Raw genomic sequence first — 20,813 nt, 5'->3', positions numbered from 1 at the left:
GAATTTTTTTTTTTTTTATTACTAATTCCACTTACTTGTTATTAAGTCCATTCAGATTTTCTATTTCTTCATAAATCAGCATTGATAGTTTGTGTATTTCTAGTAATATGTCCATTTCACCTAGGTATCTAATTTGTTGGCGTACAACTGTCCATAGTATTCCCTTATAATCCTTATTTTTGTAAAGTCAGGAGTTAAGTCTCCTGTATCATTCCAGATTTTAGTAATTTGAGTCTTCTCCCTTTTGTTCTTGATCAGTCTAGATAAAAGTTTGCCAACTTGGGGCGCCTGGGTGGCGTAGTCGGTTAAGCGTCCGACTTCAGCCAGGTCACGATCTCGCGGTCTGTGAGTTCGAGCCCCGCGTCAGGCTCTGGGCTGATGGCTCGGAGCCTGGAGCCTGTTTCCGATTCTGTGTCTCCCTCTCTCTCTGCACCTCCCCCGTTCATGTTCTGTCTCTCTCTGTCCCAAAAATAAATAAACGTTGAAAAAAAAAATTAAAAAAAAAAAAAAGTTTGCCAACTTTGTCGATCTGCTGAAAAACAATAAACTTTCAGTTTATTGATTTTTTTTTCTATTTCCTCCCTCCCTCCCCTCTTTCCTTTTCCCCTTTCCGTTTCTCTTTTCCTTTCCTTTTCTTTTGAAAGAGAGAGACAGCATGTGCAAGAGAGCAGGAGAGGGGAAGAGGGAGAGAGAGAATCTGCCCAGCGCAGAGCCCAACACACGGAGCTCAATCTCATGATCCTGAGATCATGACCTGAGCCAACTCAGAAGTCGACACTTAACCAACGGAGCCACCCAGACACCTTTGTTTTTCTACTTTTAAATTTCTTTTATTTCTGCTCTAATCCTTATTATTTCCTTCCTTTCCCTTATTTTAGGTTTAGTTTGCTCTTTTTTCCCCCAATATGTTAGGGTAAATTAATTATTTGTTTTTAATGCAAGCATTTACAGCTATAAATTTCCTTCTAAGTACCACTTTAACTACACCCCATAAATTCTGGTGTGCTGTGTTTAATTCATTCCAAGTATTTTCTAATTTCCCTCATGATTTCTTCTTTGACCCACTTGTTATTTAGGAGTGTGTTAATCTTCACATAATTGTGAATTTCTTAAATTTCTTCTATTTTTAATGTCTAGTTTCACTCCATTGTGGTTAGAGAACATATTCTGTATGAGTTCAATACTTTAAATGTATTGAGAGTTGTTTTATGGCTCAGCATATGGTCTATCCTGAATGTTTCACGTGTACTTGAGAAGAATTATATTCTACTGTTGGACTGTCCTACAGATACTGGTTAGATATGGTTGGTATACAATGTTGTTCAAGTTTTCCATTTCTTTGTTGATCTTGTGTCTGGTTGTTCTATCTATTATTGAAAGTGAGGTACTGGAAGTCAGCAGGATGCAGTGGTCAAAGAAAGTGAGGTACTGAAGTTTCCAACTATAACGGCTGAATTATCTCTTTTGCTCCTCATTTCTGTTACCTTCTGTTTTGTGTATTTTGGGGCTCTATTGTTAGGCGCATATATAACCATTACATCTTCAGGCTGGGTTGACCCTTTATCATTATAAAATATCCCTTTTTATCTCCAGTAACATTTTTGGGGGGGGTTGTTTTAAAGTCTATTCTGTCTGATATTAGTATAACCATTCTAGCTTTCTTATGGTTGCTATTACATTATCTTTTTCCATTCTTTTACTTTCAGCATTTTTGTATCTTTGAATCTACAGTGGTATCTCCTATAGACCGTATACAGTTGGATCCTGATTTTTTTTTAAATCCAGTATGGCAATATCTGCCTTTTTATTTTATATACAGCAGATTTAATGAAGGCATCAGAACAGCAGGCTGTGTTGAAAAGTGAGTAAAGATGTTGACAGTAAAGGAAAAGAGAGGAGATGACAGCCTAAGGAGGTAAGAGGATCCAAGGAATTTTTTTTTGGAAAGGACTCATTCCTTCTGAGAATCGGGAGAAAGAATCTCCTGCTCTGGCTCTCTTATGGGAGCCATCATAGTCCAGCAGGAAGAACAGGTGCTCTGAAGGCAGGCAAATGTGGACTCAAAAGTCCAGTGTACCACTAACCAGACATGAAATCATAGGCAAGTCTCTTTACCTGAGCCTCAAGAACACAGGGCTATAATATACTACAGGGTAGAAAATTAAGACTTAGCATGCAAAATACCTAGCACAAAACTTGGTACAGAGTAGTAAGTACTTCAATAAATGTTAGTCCCCACCCCTATCCCTTTCATTAAAAGTTCCCTAAATGGTCTTATTTAATGAAAATCTTCTAGATCCTCAATCATGTCCCTTACCTCCTGCCTTTCCCTCCCCCTTACATGACTCCTGGTGATTAAACCTATTATTGCTTGGCCAAACACAAACTGGACAAAAGCAAGATCCTACCTAAACAGTGTGGCTCTTTATGCAAACATCGAACCAGTCACTATGCTTTGAATATAGGTAATTTTTTGTGTACTGTTGTGTTTATGTATACTTACAATCTTTTATACATTATAAAGCATTTTTGTCTCTTTAAAAAAATTTATAAATGAAAGTATCCCCACATTTTTGCATTTTTCTCATTCATTTTCAGTCTATTATTTCTGCTTTGTGCTACTGGTTAATAGTGAGAGTTAAAGAAACCTAAATGTCTGTCAACAGGGCATTATGAGACAAATCTAAATAACCCAACAACTCAAACTTCCTTAAATAAATTAAGGTGTTACAGGACAGTGCGCAGCATATAATCTCATTTTTATTGAAAAATAATGTGTATGTGTGCTTATTTTACAAGTTCTAAGAAAAAAAAAGATATACCAAAGTGTTAACAGTGATGGTCTCTGGATCAGATGAACTATGGATTTTTTTTTTCTCATATTCAGTATTTCCTGAGTTTTCTAAAATGAGCACATTGTTTTGGAAATAAAGAAAAATAACAACAGAAACCACAAAATGTTTATATTAATGGGCACTTAGGTAGGTTCCATTAATCTCCTATTGGTTAGATATTTCATCTGTTCCAAATAACTGCTACTCATCCTTCAGGCAGAGCCAGGACTAGAATTCAGATACTTGTATTTTCCAGCTTTATGTAAAAATGTCCTAAAAACTCTTTTTGGGCTCTACAAATTTAAGACTGCTGTTCCTAGAGACTTATGAGCTCACTAGTGAGGTCCTAAAGGAAGAAGGTAGAAGATGGTATGACATGCACACCAGGAGTGGGTTTTCAAATAAGCTGGAATATGGAACATGTCTTCAAAGATTCCCCCCAAAATGCTTCCATTTCAACATATTTTTTGTTTAGAGCTGCCACTAAAGTACTGTGTGACCCGGGTAAGACCCTTATAATCCTTATCAAATTCTGAATCTCCATTTCTGTGTCTGCAAAATAACAACAGCTACTGTTAAATGAAAATCTCCCCTATTTTACAGAGAAGAAAACTGAGGTTCACAGTTATGTAAGTGACAAGACTGACACCAGATCTATCTAATAAAGAAGAATAAGGGTAAAGGAATAGTGGATTCTATTTTTATGAGTTATTTTATTTCTTCCTTTTAACACTAAAGAGGCATCAGTAGACCTTTCTTTGTATAATGCAAATGATATTGTACACTATTGGATTGAATTAGAAGGTGCATTGAATTATGATTAATCATGGCCTCATTTTAACAGCTGAGTAATTAGATCAATCTAATCTTCTGAATTTTATTGCTTATTTTATTATGGCCTATAATCAGTTGAAATTACAATGGGAAGTTCAAGAGTCTCACATAAAGGCAATATGCTCTAACAGGCAACATGCTGTAAGCTAACTGAGTACCTCGGCAAGTTACTTAACTACTCTGCACCTCAGGTTCCAAATCTGTAGAACGGGAATAGCATTATCTTGCCCCATCATTACCAACACGTATTGGGTTTAGAAGTCCCAGCACTAGGAAAAAGGGGGATTCCCAAAGGGTTATGAGGAAATTACCTGAGAAATTACAAGGAAAGCTCCCAGACATATGCTAGCCCTGGTACTCCGGAGAACTCAGTGAAAGGCATAACCATGCAACCTGTCACCTAAGTCAGAGGAAGCCTGATTCTTCCTTCTCCCTTACTTCCCGAATCCAGTATCAAGTCCTAAATTATTAATTCATATTCCACAAATGCTGTCTACTGTATGCCAGATAGCGTTCTCTCTAAAAATGTCTCAAGAGTGTCTTTTCCTGTCCATCCTAAATACCACCCTTAGTTCAGGTCTCTCGACTGACCTCTTTAAAGAGCTCCTAACTTGTGTTCTAACCTCCATTTTCTCTCCCTCTAATCCATTCTCTGCACATATCCAGAGAGATCTTTTGAAAATGCCACTCTAGGGGCGCCTGGGTGGCGCAGTCGGTTAAGCGTCCGACTTCAGCCAGGTCACGATCTCGCGGTCTGTGAGTTCGAGCCCCGCGTCGGGCTCTGGGCTGATGGCTCAGAGCCTGGAGCCTGTTTCCGATTCTGTGTCTCCCTCTCTCTCTGCCCCTCCCCCATTCATGCTCTGTCTCTCTCTGTCCCAAAAATAAATAAACGTTGAAAGAAAAAAAAAAAGAAAAAGAAAATGCCAATCTATCCATCATGCCTAAACCATTCTGGTGGCCAAGAATAAAAGTTCCAAACAAATATCCAAAAAAGGATAAAGATATTGCTATGGATAAAGTTGCAAAGTTCTTAGCATGGCATAATAACCCTCCAAGTCTTCTATCCATCTAGATGTCCCATTTCCCCTCATGGCAATTCTGGCCTGGCATTTTACACTTTACCAACACCAAACCCAAAGCTGTTCTAGCATACTCCATTTGATTGTTCTGCTTCTAGGTCACTGTTCAGGATGTCTTCAATGCTTGATTGTCCTTCCCTTGCCCTTCACCTTATTTCATTCTCCAGAAAGTCTGCCTTGACCTTCCTCCCTTGAGGCTAGAGTAGGGGCCCCTTCTGACTACCCCCCACAACTGGCTTTTCTTACAGTTCTTATCAAATTATATTTCCAAATTGGTTTTCTCAAATTCTCATCCCCCAGTCTGGTGGATCTAGTATCAGTCCTGTGATAACTCCCTAAGTTGTGGTTCTCTTTGTCCTTATATGTCACCGACAGGGGTTTCTGCTGGGGCTCTCACTGTCCAAATCTATTTTTTTCAGTTGCCTTCACACTCTATTCACCAAGTGTGTGGCTAGTGCCCTGGGTGTGCCAAGGCAGACTCATCCAACAACCTCCATTTCCCTGCTGATTCAACTCGCAGTGCAGAAAAAGGAAGTGTGGAATTTAGATTCAGATATAGGCTCTAAACCAGTTTTGCCATTTCAGACTCTGAATTCTGGCACGTTATTACTTCCACTTACAGAGCTTCAGCCTCCTCTTATGTAAAATGGGATAATAACAATTACTTTATGAAGCTGAAATAATATTAGTAATAAAACAATATTATTACTTATTATGTGTCAAGTATTATGCTAAGCACTTTACACTGATGTCATTTAACCCTCACAGCTCCTTCATAAGGTAGGTTCTACTACTATCTTTATTTTATAGATGAGGAAACCAGCCAAGGAAGCCATTTACTTGCTGAGGCCACTGTGGTAGACCGTGGGTGAGCTAACCCAATGCTCATTCCCAGCCCCCTCTGCTCTTTGACTATTCAGGCTGGCAAAGCTAAAAACTCATTTTTCCAGCCTTCCCAGAACTTAGAATTAGCCAAGTGGCCCAATTCTGACCAACGAGATCTACACAGAAATCTCCTGAGAGAATTGTGGGAAAGCCTTTGCTTTCTTAGTAAAAGGACAAACATTACTGATGTTCCTCTATACTCCCTTTTTCCTCCCTCAATCACAGACATGATACTTACAGCTATAGCAGCCATCTTAGATCAAAAGGGGAAAGCCAACAGGTGCAAAAAAGTGCTAAAACTCCCACTCTTGATTTCAGTTTGGGTCATGATCTCACAGTTCGTGGGTTCAAGCCTGCACTGGTCACTGTGCTGACAATGAGGAGCCTGCTCGGGATTCTCTCTCTTCCTTCTCTCTCTCTTCCCCTACCCTGTTTGCTCTCTCCCTCAAAATAAATAAATAAACTTAAAAAAAAAAAAAAAAAAAGAGGAAAGCCAAAAGAGTCACAGAATACTGGTCCTGAAATCACTGACCTAATAAATCAATGCCATCAGTCACTGACCTCCAGACTTTTTTTTATGTAAGAAAAATATACTTTGTTTAAGCTACAAATAGTCAAGTTTTCCAGTAGCATCTTCAGGTATTTATACTTCAGGCACTTATGCTTTGTATAAGTGATATAAAGTAATCAAATGATGGAGCTAAGACTCAAAAATAGGCAGCCTTAACCATTAAGCTATTGGACTTCTTAGGGAATGGGTACTCAAATGATGAAATGATTAAAATAATATCAGTCATTCAGCATTCTTCTTCAAAGTTCCAAGCTCCTCTGGAAACTCAAGGATTGCCAGTAACCTAAAATCATAATGTAGCTGCTCAGGAAGAGGCCACCCCTTTGGACACTGTGTCCAGCCCTCTTGTCTGCATTTCTGAATTCAATTCTCCCAGCTCAGGGTCTACCCTAAGGAGGGAAAAGGGAAGGAAGGTCTGGAGCCAGGTCTTGGATGCTCATACCTACCTATCTCATGGTACCACAAAGCTTCCAGGCCTCCTACCATGCACACATAAGAGGACAGAGTTCAAGGAACTCAGCATAAACTTACAATCGTGACAGCACCTGTGGTGACAGTGAAAGACGAAATCTTTGGAAGCCAGAGACCTTTGGAGGCAAGAAGTGTGGTTTTGTAGCTTAAACAAAACCACGGACTATTGATTTTTCTGCCTCTTTTCCTGCTGAGAGCAGTAATAGCAAAAATCTGATTTAGACACTTAAATTCAAGTACCTTCCCCACCAGCAGAGCAATTTTCAAGTAATCACACTTTTGACCTCACCCAACATGAGTCCTTTTAAAGCCAATTTTAGGGGCCAATTATTTAGTTTTCCTAACATGTGCAGGGAAAAAGATACGATTGCTGGCTATCATGCTGGAAGCTGTAGTTTCTATTCCCATATCCAGGGTTTAGACTGCCTGTTCATAGACCTCCCAATCTGTCTGAGAAGGGGCCAGCCACCCCTGTCACAGATGACACATGATCTCTGTTCTAAAGCTGTTTGGAACTCAAAGGGCATTTCTCAGAGAAATTATGGAATTAATGATGGCAAGATTTCTAGATAACCTCAAAGAACTGGGAGAGAAGAGAATGTCATTTATTGAACAGTTACTAGATGGCAGATAGGAGCATCAGAATCATTTAGGGAGCTTGTGAAAATAGCTTGCTGGGAACTACCTCCTGAGTTTCTGATTCCAGAGGTCTGGGGTAGGGCCTAACAGTTCTCATCTCTAACCAATTCCTACACCTGGGACTATACTTAGAAGCCACAGAGGTCACAGAGACTTTGGAAAGCCACAATTTGGTCCAAACTCTCAGCCTTTTTCCACAACACAACTGTGTTCATGATAGCAATGATGAGGGATGGATAGGTACAAAGATGGAACAGATAGGATGTGTATGAGTGTATACTGGGGAAATGGTAAGACAAATAAAAACCAGATAATTCTTAGATACCATTCATGGTAGCTCAGGAGCTGTCAATGGGTTACAGGTGAATTGAGACACTGATTCCTTAAGCACATAGGGTGTCTGGGAAGGAAGTAGGGCACAGGAACACCCTCGTGGCCTTGTCTGTTTATCCAGAGTTCTCTACAAATACCATCATTTTCTGTGTGGAAGTACTGGCTTAGAGCTAACTGTGCCTCACTGGTTTAGAGAAGAGTTAAGAGAAAAACATTTATTCTAAACTCTGAGGTCAATTTGCCAGATACTTATGGACCTCTGAAAAGGCTTCATTATTAGAGGCTTGATCATTTGCCATTTAATCATTCAACCAATCAACAGTTTACTTTGTCCTTTTTTTTTTTAATTTTTTAAACATTTATTTATTTTTGAGAGAGAGAGAGAGAGACAGAGCATGATTCGGGGCAGGGGGGCAGAGAGAGGGAGACAAAGAATTTAAAGCAGGTACCAGGCTCCGAGCTGTTAGCACAGAGCTTGACGCAGGGCTCGAACCTGCCTACTGCGAGATCATGATCTGGCCAAAGCTGGACACTTAACTGAGTCACCCAGGTGCCCCAAGAGTTTACTTTGAATTAGGCACTATGTTAAGCACTGAGGACACAGTAATTGCCTATGAGAGGAATAAGTGTTCCAGAAATATAAACAATTCTAAGGCAGTAAATAATATAGACAAGTAACTCAGTGATTAAGAGAATGGAATATCCAAACTTAGACTTGATTCTGGCTCCACTACTCTGTGATAGGGACAAGTCTTTCCATCTTCCTTAACTTGTGTCTATATCAATAAAAACTTTGGAAAATAAAGGTTAACTAAAATAATGATGATACAGTTCTCAAACTGGGCACAGGAACCCCTGTGGGTACTCAACAGTATACTAAAGGGTAAATGAGCAAATATAGTGTACTTTCTTGGTAAGGTAATTATACCAGAGGGTAAACAATTTAAATTATCTGTTGTACAGAAAACAACTATGACTATATAATGGTGACTTAAGACAAAATTCTTATGCAGTTTGAAGATAATGCAGGGGCTTCAAGTAATTTTTAACCTTGGAGATCCGCTCTGGGCTATATTCCCCCACTGATTCAGAGATGAATTTGTTCTCTGATGTCAAGTACACTTGGGTAGGAAAGTTTCCAAAATACTGTGCATGGCCAATAATGGATGACCAACAAACAGCAACCATTATTGGTAATAATAGATAGCTGTTAGTTATTACTAATCCTTCCACAGGAGAAACCAACTTACTCTGTAGTGTCTAGGGTAGATAAAGGTGTCCTCTCTACCCAGGTATCCCTTTTTTCCAAGCTCTGGACTTTTCCAGTTGCTCCCCAGAAACCCTGTGATTCCTTGGGAAGTAGAACTCCCAGGAAGCAGGCCAATTTTGCCCCCATACGCCAGGGAGTTCCCTTCAAAAAAGAATTTCAGCACCAGTAAAGTAGCTAGTCTCATCAACCTCCAGGCCTCCCTGGCCTCAGTCTGCCCAAGGAGTTAACCCCCAGGATAAGAACAATCATGGACCCAGCAGCTCACTCCTAATTAGCTTTGTCTCATTTAAAAAGCTCTTACTGATCAATTACCTCCTTAAAGTCTTACAAACAAGTGATAGATAAGGTAGGTATTATTATTCTTACTTTATAGAGGAGGAAACTAAGGTCCTCCAAAATAAAGTGATTTGTTTAAGTTTTCAGTTAGAGACAGAGCCAGGGGTCAAACTCAGGTCTCTGACTTCTAGCAGAGACTCTCCCCACTACATTAAGCAAAAGTCATCATTCCAATGAGAATCTACGTAGCATGGCCAAAAATTCAAGTCCTTTATCGATATTTCACCAATTTTCAGCTGTAGTCACAGCCACAAAATTATATTTTCATTGACTAAGAACCATAAGTAACTAATAGAAAATGAAATTAAATTGCATGAGCTTAATCAGCAGGACAAGGGCCCTAGTGGTGACTATGATTATATCTGACCTTTCATAGGAGGACACTTATGAAAAGGCTTTCATGGTTTCCTACTGATCTTGCCCAAGAAGGTCAGGAGCTCTGGGGCAAGAAGCCCTGAGATGATAGAAGGCACAGTCACTATAGGAGAGGGTTCTCAGCTGACTGCATCTTCCCTGTTTCTGAAATCTTCATCAGCACCAGGGATTCCAAGAAGGGGCACAGAAAATTTTGTTCAAGAAGCAAAAGAAATAGTTTAAGGGAATGAGTTAGCCAGTTGTTTTAATGAAAGAAGGCTAACAAAAATTTATAGATTAATGCCCAGAATGTTAGAGCTGGAAGGCAAATTGCTAAACAACATATCTAAGCCCCTCAGCCTGGATGGGAAGGGAAGGCAAGGCAAGAGAGATGGGCAGGCCTTGCTCCAGCGTCTTGAGTCATTAGCAGCAGACCTGGAACTCGGCTTCTCTTCGTGCTTCCAGACCTAGTTCCATGCCTGACTTCTCAGAAGCCTTTCCTGACACAACCTCTGCCAGAGTTGTGGCCCCTCCCACATACCCACCAAGTTTTCATGGCAATCTGTACATCTATTTATTAGGTTAGACTCTTGGAACACAATGGCACATCCCTTTGCGACAGCATTTATCTCAGTGTGCTGTAACTGTCTACTTGCATGTCTGTCTTTCCCCTTCTTAATCTGTGCTGGTTAAGGTGGGGAGTAAATAGAGGGGCAATACACACAAAAGACACACTGTATGTGTTGTCTTCACAAAGCTGATCATCTCACACTTTGAAGAACAGGGTGTATAAGAGAATTAGAAGGTCAGAGTTCATCTTGAGCAGTTCATTTAGCTCCCTACTGTAGCAGCAGAACCCTTTTTGTCAAACAAAACCTCATCCAGAAGCCTAATACATAAAATGGGCATGAACAGATCTCTACCAGAGGGGAAAGGGGCACCCACTTGGCTTATCTTTCCCTTTAACAGCTCCTAAGGCAACCTCCTACTTTTTTGAATGAGGGAAGTGAGCCAAAATAAAGAAACTATTTATTCTAGGTCTTCCCCTCATTCAGCATAAGATAGAGGTCAGAGGAGGGTCTTTAAAGCCTGGCAAAACTAATGAAATCCTTTATGACCTTGGAAAAGTCATTTAAGCTCCTTGTATCAGTTTTTTCATCTAGGGTGGGCAAGAAGGACCTTGTCCTCCAAATACAGGGTTTACGAGTTTGCCTTTGATGGCTGAGGGGCTGACAGAGGCTTGCAGCCATGGTCCAACCTCCCTGGGCTGAAGTTTATTCCAGAGGATTTAAAGAAATGGATGGATAAACAAAATGTGACAGATACATTATATGGAATATTATTCAGTGATAAAAAGGAATGAAATCTCGATACAAGCTACAACATGGATGAACCTTGAAAACATTGTGCTAAATGAAATAAACCAAATAAAAGGACAAATATATGATTCCATTTATGTGAAATATTTCAAATAGGCAAATTCATAGAGACAGAGATTTAGAGGTTTCCAAGGGTTAGAGGGAGGGGGGAATGGGGAATTATTATTTCATGGACACAGAGTTTCTGTTTGGGATGATGAAAAAGTCTGGAAATAGTGGAGATGGTCACACAACACTGTAAAGGTACTTAATACCAATACATTATACACTTAAAAATGGCTAAAATGATAATTTTTATGTATATTTTGCCACAATAAAGCAAAAAAAAATGTAAGTCTACTTATATTTCGCTTAAGGTGACACTTAAAAGCTACATGACCTTCAGCAAGTTACTTAATAAGCTGAACCTTATTCCCTCATATGTATAAGGATAACAGTTCTCCCTTGTACTGTTATTATGAGAATTGGAGACAATGCCTGTAAAGTGAGTTGCACTGCACTGACAGTCATTAATGGTAATTATTACTATAATAATTATCAACAGCAAGAGTAACATTATAATATAAACATAATGATAAATAACTTAATCCAATGAATATTTAATGAGTAACTAACTGCCTGCTCTGTTCTAGGCACAGAAGGTACATGACTGCTGCTCAAAGAGCTCACAGTCTAGAAAGACATGAAATAAATGAACAACTACAGAAAACAGGAAGCCAAGAAGGAGCAAGGAAATAATAATCCAACACCACGACCAACACTTCTTTCTTTGGGGGAAAAGGTTGATCTTTTCTACAGAAGTGGGAAATCATTTTGTGATCCAGGAAAGTAAATCTGTCATAAGCCAACAGCAAATTAGTTTAAAGTGCATGATTCTTGCCCAGACAAGATTTAATCCATCTGCTTTTTGTGTTGACATCACACATTATGTATCAGAGGCAGACACACTCACTTCTTGTGTTCTCTCCAAAACCCAGAGAGGCTTTGCCTGACAGCTTGGTGGAATAGGAAGTGCATTGCTGCAATTTACTAACAGCATAAAGTTGCACATATTTATTAACCTGAGTCTTCACCTATAAAATGGATGTTTTAATAAAAATTTCTAGGGGCACCTGGGTGTTTTGACAGCTCAGAGCCTGGAGCCTGCTTCAGATTCTGTCTCCCTCTCTCAGCTCCTCCCCCACTCACACACTGTCTCTCTCTCTCTCTCTCTCTCTCTCTCTCTCTCAAAAATAAACATTAAAAAAAATAAAAAATAAAAATTTCTACCCATAGTACTATTGTAAGGACTCAATGAAATTACAAAATGGTAAAAAGTTTTCTAAGTTGTAAAGTATTGTACCTCTTATTTATTATTATCAGGAGTTTTGTGGGCCCTGTTTTTTCAAGCTTCAGAAGATATCTGTCATTGGTGAGTCAATTTTTGTTTTTTTTTAAATTTTTTTTGAATGTTTATTTATTTTTGACAGAGAGAGAGAGAGAGAGAGAGAGAGAGACAGAGCATGAGCGGAGGAGGGGCAGAGAGAAAGGGAGACACAGAATCCGAAGCAGGCTCCAGGCTCTGAGCTGTTAGCACAGAGCCCGACGCGGGGCTCAAACTGACAGACCGCAAGATCATGACCTGAGCCAAACTTGGACACTCAACCGATTGAGCCACTCAGGCGCCCCCAATTTTTGTTTTTAAAAGTCAAATCTGGCTTTGTTAGCAAAGAAGCCAAGACCCAAAATGAGCCTGTCCAAGGCTGACTACATAGTTAACATTAGGAGGTTTGAGGACAGCTCTTCCTTGCTAAGAAGCTCAAAGGAATCATCAGACTTCAACTATCATTGTTTGAAAAAAGAAAATTTGCTATAAACCAAGTCTGTTTCCTCTGAAGATCTGTGCTATCTATACAAAACTCATAAGTAGAAAAATCTCCCTATTCCATTTAGTCCATACAGAGGGGTTGACCAGTCACAATAGATTATCCAAATTAAATGTTCTGGGCCTCAGTTCATTCACCTACAAAGCAAGAACAATCTCTTCCACATTGGCTACCTGTCCCAGACTCTCCTTGCCATGACAGAGGGCTACTAACTTCTCTCTTTCTTCTCGTCTTCCCTTCCTTCTTTCAAAATTCAGTAAGTCTATTCTGCACTAAGTCACTGTGCCAGGTGCTGGTGATATACACGCACACCTTGGAGATACTGCAGGTTCAGTTCCAGACCACTGCAATAAAGTGAACATTGCAATGAAGTGAGCCAAACGAACTTCTCTGTTTCCCAGTGCATATAAAAGTAATGCTTACACTATAGTGTGGTCTATTAAGTGTGCAATAGCATTATGTCTAAAAAAACAATGTACAAACCTTAATTAAAAACAGTTTATGGCTAAAAAATATAAACCATCATCTAAGCTTTCAGCAAGCTGTAATCACTGATCACAGATCACCATAACAATATAGTAATGGAAAGGTTCGAAATATTTTAAGAATTACCAAAATGTGACACAGAAATGTGAAACAAGCAAATGCTAATGGGAAAATGGTGTCAAGACTTGCTTGTCTCAGTGTTGCCACAAACTTTCAGTTTGTAAAAAATGCACTATTTGCGATGCACAATAAAATAAGGTATGCCCATAATGATGACTAGCAACAAAACAATGGCTACTAATGTTTTACTACCTAATAAGAGCATAACTGTATGCCAGATGTTTTACACATAAGTGCCTTGGAAATTAAAAAGCAGCATAAGGTGAATAGAAAGAAAACTAGTTTAGCTGTCAAAGTTTTGGGTTCTACTTCCAGTTTTGGTATCGGTTAGTTCATCTATCTGACTAAAAAATACTTAGTCAATATTCATGGCATGCCAGGGGCTGAGTACTAGGAAGAGAGAGGTAAATCAGATATTGAATTCATGGTGAACTGTAATAGGTGTTGTCCTTAGGCACTTATGAAACCTCAGGTTCCTCACCTGAGAAGAGGATTGGCCCTGATGATCTCTAGTGAAATTATAGCTCTAAATAAAAACATAATACCAGCCACCACTTGGAAAATACAGATACATAAGATGAGCAGGAAATGGGCTGGAGGGATGTGAATGGTCAGGTCATAAAAACCTTCTCTTGCAAACTAAGGAGTTTTCAATTCAACCAAAGGACAATGAAGTATCATTAAAGGGTTGTAAGTACTAGAGAACCCCGCATCTGTACTGAGTACAGGGCCTGCTTCCAATTCTCTCTCTGCTCCTTCCCTGTTCATGCTCTCTAAACAAATAAACAAACAAAAAAAACAAACTTGGGGGGGGAAAAAGAAGAAGAAATGGGCAAAAGACATGAATAGACATCTTTCCAAAGAAGACAAACAGATGGCTAACAGGCACGTGAAAAGATGCTCAATATCACTCATGAGGGAAATACAAATCAAAACCACAATGAGATACCACCTCACACCTGTCAGAATGGTTAAAATTAACAACACAGGAAACAACAGATGTTGGGGAAGATGAGAAGAAAGGGGAACACTCTTACACTACTGGGAATGCAAGTGGTGCAGCCACTTTGGAAAATGGTATGGAGGTTCCTCAAAAAGTTACAAATAGAACTAATCTATGATCCAACAATTGCATTACTAGGCATTTACCCAAAGGATACAAAAATACAAATTCGACGGGGTGCCTGGGTGGCTCAGTTGGTTAAGTGTCGAACGTCAGCTCAGGTCATGATCTCACAGTTCCTGAGTTCAAGTCTTGCATCGGGGTCTCTGCTGTCAGCACAGTGCCCACTTCAGATCCTCTGTCACCCTCTCTCTGTTCCCCAACTTGTTCTCACTCTCTCCCTCTCAAAATAAATAAACTTAAAAAAAAAAAAGAAAAATACAGATTCAAAGGGGTACATACACTCCAATGTTTATAGCAGCATTATCAACAATAGCCAAACTATGGAAAGAGCCCAAGTGTCCATAGACTGATGAATGGATAAAGAAGATGTGGTATAGGAGGCGCCTGGGTGGCTCAGCAGGTTAAGTGTCCGACCTCGGCTCAGGTCATGATTTCACGGTTTGTGAGTTCAAGCCCCATGTCGGGCTCTGTGCTGACAGCTCAGAGCCTGGAGCCTGCTTTGGATTCTGTGTGTGTGTGTGTGTGTGTGTGTGTGTGTGTGTGTGTGTGTGTCTGCCCCTGCCCCCACTCATGTCCTCTCTCACTCTCAAAAATAAACATTACAATTTTTTTTAAAAAAGATTTGGTATATACAGATATGTGTGTGTGTGTGTGTGTGTGTGTGTGTGTGTATACACACACTCACACAAATAATGGAATATTAGTCATCAAAAAGAATGAAATCTTGCCATTTGCAATGACATGGATGGAGCTAGAGTATATTATTCTAAGCAAATAAGTCAGTAAGAGAAAGACAAATACCATGATTCACTCATATGGGAAGGCAGGGGAAAAGGGGGCTACAAAAGACAGAGAACAAACTGAGGGTTGATGGAGGAAGGTGGGTGGGAGATGGGCTGAGTGGGAGATGGGCTAGATGGGTGATGGGTATTAAGGAGGGCACTTGTGACGAACACTGGGTATTACATGTAAATGATGAATCACTAAATTCTACTCCTGAAACTAATACTATACTATATGTTAACCAACTCGAATTTAAATAATTTTGAGAAAAAAAAAATGAAAAGAGTTCTATGTATGGATGGTGGGGATGCTTGCACAATAATCTGAATGTATTTAATGCCACTGAACTGTACACTTAAAAATGTTTAAGATGTCAAATAATTTTATGTTATGTGTATTTTACCACAATTAAAAAAAAAAGACAGGACTTAGTAACTGACTTTAGAAGGCAAAAGAAAAAGCAGTATTAAGAAGGACTCCTACGTTTCTGATTTGAGGGAATAGGTGAATGATGGTACTAATTACAAACTGATAAAAGGAAAAATGCATTATAAGGAAAGATAATAGGCTCAGTTTTAGACATGATGCATCTAAACAAAATAGGAGACATTCATGGAGAAGAGGTTCTGAAGACAGCTAGATAATAAACTGGTCTGAAGCTCAGAAGAGAGGTTTGCTGTAGAGCTAGAGTTTATGAATCATCAGCCTACAGACAGTAGCTGGAACTAAGATGAAAGAGAAAGTGGGCTCTTGGGCAACACCAACTTTTACTGGGTGAGTGGGGAAAGAAAAACTGGAAAGCAGACAGATTCAGGAACAGCCAGAGAGGAAGAAAGGAAAAACAAACAGAAAAATAAACAGAAAGACTATGTTGTAATCAATGAAAAGCAAGGAATGAGAAAACTTCCAGAAGGGAGGAATCTGGAGTTTCAAATGATATAGAAGTGTCAAATTAGAAGAAAGGCTGACAAGGGTCCACTGGATTTAACAACAAGGAGATTACTAGTAACCATAGGGAGAAGAGTTAGTAAGAATTCTTCTTAGAGACCTATTTCAGTCATAGGTGAAAGTAATTAATTGACCTGAGAAGTCTTTCCTGAGTAGACATTCAGTCTGAACATCAGAAGGGAGTTTTGTGGAGTAGTTTTCACCATTTCCTGGGCTCATCTAAGATCCTAATCACTATGGTGTCCAAGAGATAGCCAAGTTGGCTAGAGCAGTAAAAGCACTTGCTTTGTAATGCAGAAAATCTGGGGTTTGGGTTCTGCTATACGATGTGACCTTGGGAAGCCTGATCCCATCATTTCATCTGGAAAATAAGGGCTATCTCCCTAGACTTGTTATAAGAAATAAATATAAGGGGGAAAAACTCCACAAAAGGTTCTTTGCAAAGAACAAACTAGTTATAGTTAGTCTTAAAACCTCCATCAGGTGATCCTCACAAAGGAGGGTGAAGGGTGCAGGCCGGGGTCATTGAAGAGAAAGATACTCTTTTTTAGTCTCACTGACATTACAATGATTATTCATTGTATCTGCACACTGTCAGCTTAATTATCAAGGTCTTCCACCTGAAAAACTGTGTCAAATACAAATATACTTCTTAAATCCACTGTTTTTTTTTTTTTTAAGCAAAAAAAGCACTCTAGGAAAAAAAACTGAAAAATGACAACGAAGTCTTTGAACAGATCAATTTCCTAGTTTTCCAACCTTGAGAGTCATGTGTTTTGTTGGGGTATTTGAAGTATTTCAATGATAATTGCTGTGAGCTGAAAGCACGAAATTCATTTAGGGCCCAGCACAGGAGTGGGGGAAAGGATGTGAGCTGGTATGGACCAGCAGAGGATTGAGAAGTAGCCAGGAGAGGATGTAAGATGAAACCTTGATGTTGCTCTGTGGTAAAGAGACAATGAATACACAAACCCGAAACAGGGGGACCCAGTTCCAACATTTCTGCAAAACACTTCTCCATCTTCTCACCTATAAAATTATGGGTTACTTTAAGAGGTCCATCTATTCTCACATTTCAGAATTCTTTCCAATTGGGTTTTGGAAACTTCACTCCAAATCAATGGCTGGCCCTGTTACATTTATTACTTTCTGCTGTCTTGTGAAGAATAAATTCCTAATGGTTTCCCCCCACCCCCGTTGCTTTTTTTCTTTTTCTTTCAGATGATGTACTGAGGCCTAGAAAGTTTAATAATTTATCTGACATCACACAGTTTTTAAATGGTAGAATCAGGTCTAAATCTAAGTCACTCATTCTTTACCCCACATTCTTTCCCCAGTAGAGATATACTTAGTGTTGTGCATTGTAACAACTGTTAACTGAACACCACATTTGAGCCAGCCATGGTGCCTTAGACTTCATAAACATTTTCATGGGCCTGTGAACCAACCATCTGTATAGATCATGACTCTATTTTAGAGTTGAAGAAAATGAGACTAAGAAAAATTAAAGAACTCACCCAAGGTCCTACAGCTAATTAGTGGCAGAGCCTGGAGTCCACCCCAGATCTGATAGATTCCAATATCTGTCTTCTTTTCAGCATCTATTCTAGATCTCTGGTGATGCTTGGACACTCTCAGCATCAGAACATTTTAAGGAAAAGGAAAAGGAAAAGGGAAGGGAAGGGGAGGGGAGGGAAGGAGAGGGGAAGGGGAGGGGAAGGAAAGGGAGGGAGGGGAGGGGAGAAGAGAGAAGAAGAGAGGAGAAGGGAAGGGAAGGGAAGGGAAGGGAAGGGAAGGGAAGGGAAGGGAAGGGAAGGGAAGGGAGGGAAGGGAAGGGAAGAGAAGAAGGGAAAGGAAAGGAAAGGAAAGGAGTATGGAGAATTATTTAGGTCTTGTCTACATTGCAAACTTCTGGCAGAGAAATGTTTCTGAGGCCTTTCAGAAAAAGAAATGCCCCATTCTTTATTTTATTTATTTATTTATTTATTTATTTATTTATTTATTTTTTAATTTTTTTTTCAACGTTTATTTATTTTTGGGACAGAGAGAGACAGAGCATGAACGGGGGAGGGGCAGAGAGAGAGAGAGAGAGAGAGAGACACAGAATCGGAAACAGGCTCCAGGCTCTGAGCCATCAGCCCAGAGCCTGACGCGGGGCTCGAACTCACAGACCGCGAGATCGTGACCTGGCTGAAGTCGGACGCCCAACCGACTGCGCCACCCAGGCGCCCCAAGAAATGCCCCATTCTTTAAAGAGCCCCCTGGTATGGTAAATCTATGTGAAGGGTATTTAAGTGTTCACTGTACTTACTATCTTTATTAACTGGCTCAGGCTGCCATAATATAATACCACAAACTGAGTGGCTTTGACATTGATTTCTCGCTCTCTGGAGGATGGAAATATGAGATCAGAATGCCAGCCCAACTGGGTTCTAGTGAAGGTTCTTTTCCTGCCTTGCTAATGACAGCCTTCTTGCTGTGTCCTCACATGGCAGAGAGAGAGTTCTGGTGTCTCTCTTCCTATGAGAGCACTAATCCCATCAAGAGGGCCCCACCCTCAGGACTTCAACTAAATCTAATTATCTTGCAAAGGCCCGAACTCCAAATAACATCACATTGAGAATTAGAGAGAGTGTCAACATATGAATTTGAGGAGACACAAATATTCAGTCTATAACACTATGTTTTAAGTGTTTTAAAGTATATGGACATAGTATATTCTCTGAATTCTCTTTACCAAGATGCACAAGGAGCTAATTATAATCACTTCACAGGACTGTTGCAAGTATAAAAATATTGTCTGTAAAACACTGAGATCAATTTTTGGCACACAGTAAGTGCTCAGTAAAGGAGTTTAAAAAGGACGTGAAAATACTGTCATTTGACTAGCAGACAGCTGTTCACTGAAATATACTGTATTGCTGTATACCATGATTTACAATAGGAAATAAATATTTGGTCTTCATCTTTATTCCTAGTGCAAAGCTCCTAAAACCACTGGAATTTCCTAAGTGAGAAGAGCCATAAAGTTATCTTGACATTCAAAATAAACTCCTTTCAACCACATCTGTTTATGTTAATGAGTGACATCTGGAAAGCAATGGGGACAGGTTTGCCAGGGGAACCAAACATGTGATTGGAGAGTTGGAACTTTCAGTCCCACCACCCTGACCTCTGGGGAGAGGAGAGGGGCTGCAGCTTGAATCAATTGCCCATGGCCAATGGTTTAATCAATCATGTCTATGTAATGAAGTCCCCATAGAAGGCAAAAAGGACAAGATCTGGAGAGCTTCCAGGCTGGTGCAGGGAGAGTGGCACCCTCTGGAGCTTCCGTGCTTGTTTCTACATTCCTTGCCCTATGCATCCTTCCATCGATCTGTTCCTGAGTTATATTCTTTTACCATAAACCAATAATCTAGTGAGTAAACTGGTTTCCTGAGTTCTTGAGCTGCTCTACCAGATTAAATGAACCCAAGGCAGTGGTTGTGGGAACCTCTGATTTACAGGCTATCAGTCAGAAGTACAGGTAACAACTTGGGCGTGCGATTAGCATCTGAAATAAAGACTGTTGTAGGATTGAGCCCTCAATCTGTGGAATCTGACACTAACTCCAAGTAGATAGTATCAGAATTGAGTTGAACTGTAGGATACCTGACTGGTATTGGAGAACTGCATGGTGTGAGGAAAAAACCCACACATTAGAACTGATGTCAGAATCATAATTGTGTAGTTATATTTTATTTCCGTCTCAGATTCCACAGAGAATTTCAAATCAGTTTTTCTAACCTCTGTTCCATGTGGCCACTACCCCATTACCTCTGAGGCAGATGAGACCACAATGAGCTTGACCTTCCACTTTTGCTTCTACTGCCCTTCACTAGCCTATTCCAAACTGCTGGCCAGAAGCAGGCTTCTAGCCTCTCCAAGGTAAGGCTCCCTAGTCCTAGAAACTGAAAAAACAACCCTCTCATCTAGCTTATCACTGGGAACAGTAAAAGGAGTACATATTTTAAAACATATCAGCCTACTATAACAGGAAGCACATATACTTTGAAATCATAAAGACCTGATATTTCCTCATCTTTTAGAAGCTATATACACTGGCCAAGTTTTATGTCCTGAATTAAACCACCAATTAAACCACCATTAAAAGATGATCCTATGGGGTTTGTGATTAATAAGATTAATTATAGAAAGTACTCAGCATGTGTTTGCCAAATGGTAATACTCTTTAACATAACCATTACTGTTATTAACAATAACAAATGTTTACTCTAATGCATTACATTTGGCATTTGCTTATACATTATCTTACTTGGGTTTTCTATTTCCAGCACTATGGAGAAGATAACCTGAAAATCTACTTACTACATAACATCTTGAAAAGCTGGATAACAAACACTTCATGTCATATAATGAACATAAGCAGAGTTGAGATTTTAAGAAAGAAAAAGAAATCCCCAGGAGTGAAAAACTGAAGAGGAAACTAACTCTCATAGC

The 20,813-nt window shown here is 39.7% G+C and overlaps 1 protein-coding gene and 1 long non-coding RNA gene across 7 annotated transcripts in view; one reads left to right on the top strand and one right to left on the bottom strand.

The window, feature by feature from the left end:
• The window catches only part of FAM168A (family with sequence similarity 168 member A), a 207,748-nt gene that overhangs the window by 41,557 nt on the left and 145,378 nt on the right, over window positions 1-20,813 (bottom strand). The gene's annotated exons all lie outside the window — the stretch shown is intronic.
• On the top strand, window positions 898-11,833 carry LOC123601192. The gene is made up of 2 exons (XR_006714016.1): window positions 898-2,465; window positions 11,618-11,833. It is a non-coding gene; the product is annotated as an uncharacterized LOC123601192 (long non-coding RNA).

Source organism: Leopardus geoffroyi, chromosome D1 (assembly GCF_018350155.1).
Source record: "Leopardus geoffroyi isolate Oge1 chromosome D1, O.geoffroyi_Oge1_pat1.0, whole genome shotgun sequence".
Taxonomy (NCBI): domain Eukaryota; kingdom Metazoa; phylum Chordata; class Mammalia; order Carnivora; family Felidae; genus Leopardus; species Leopardus geoffroyi.
The sequence above is the reverse complement of the archived record's forward strand: the minus strand, read 5'-3'. Positions and strand labels throughout refer to the sequence as shown.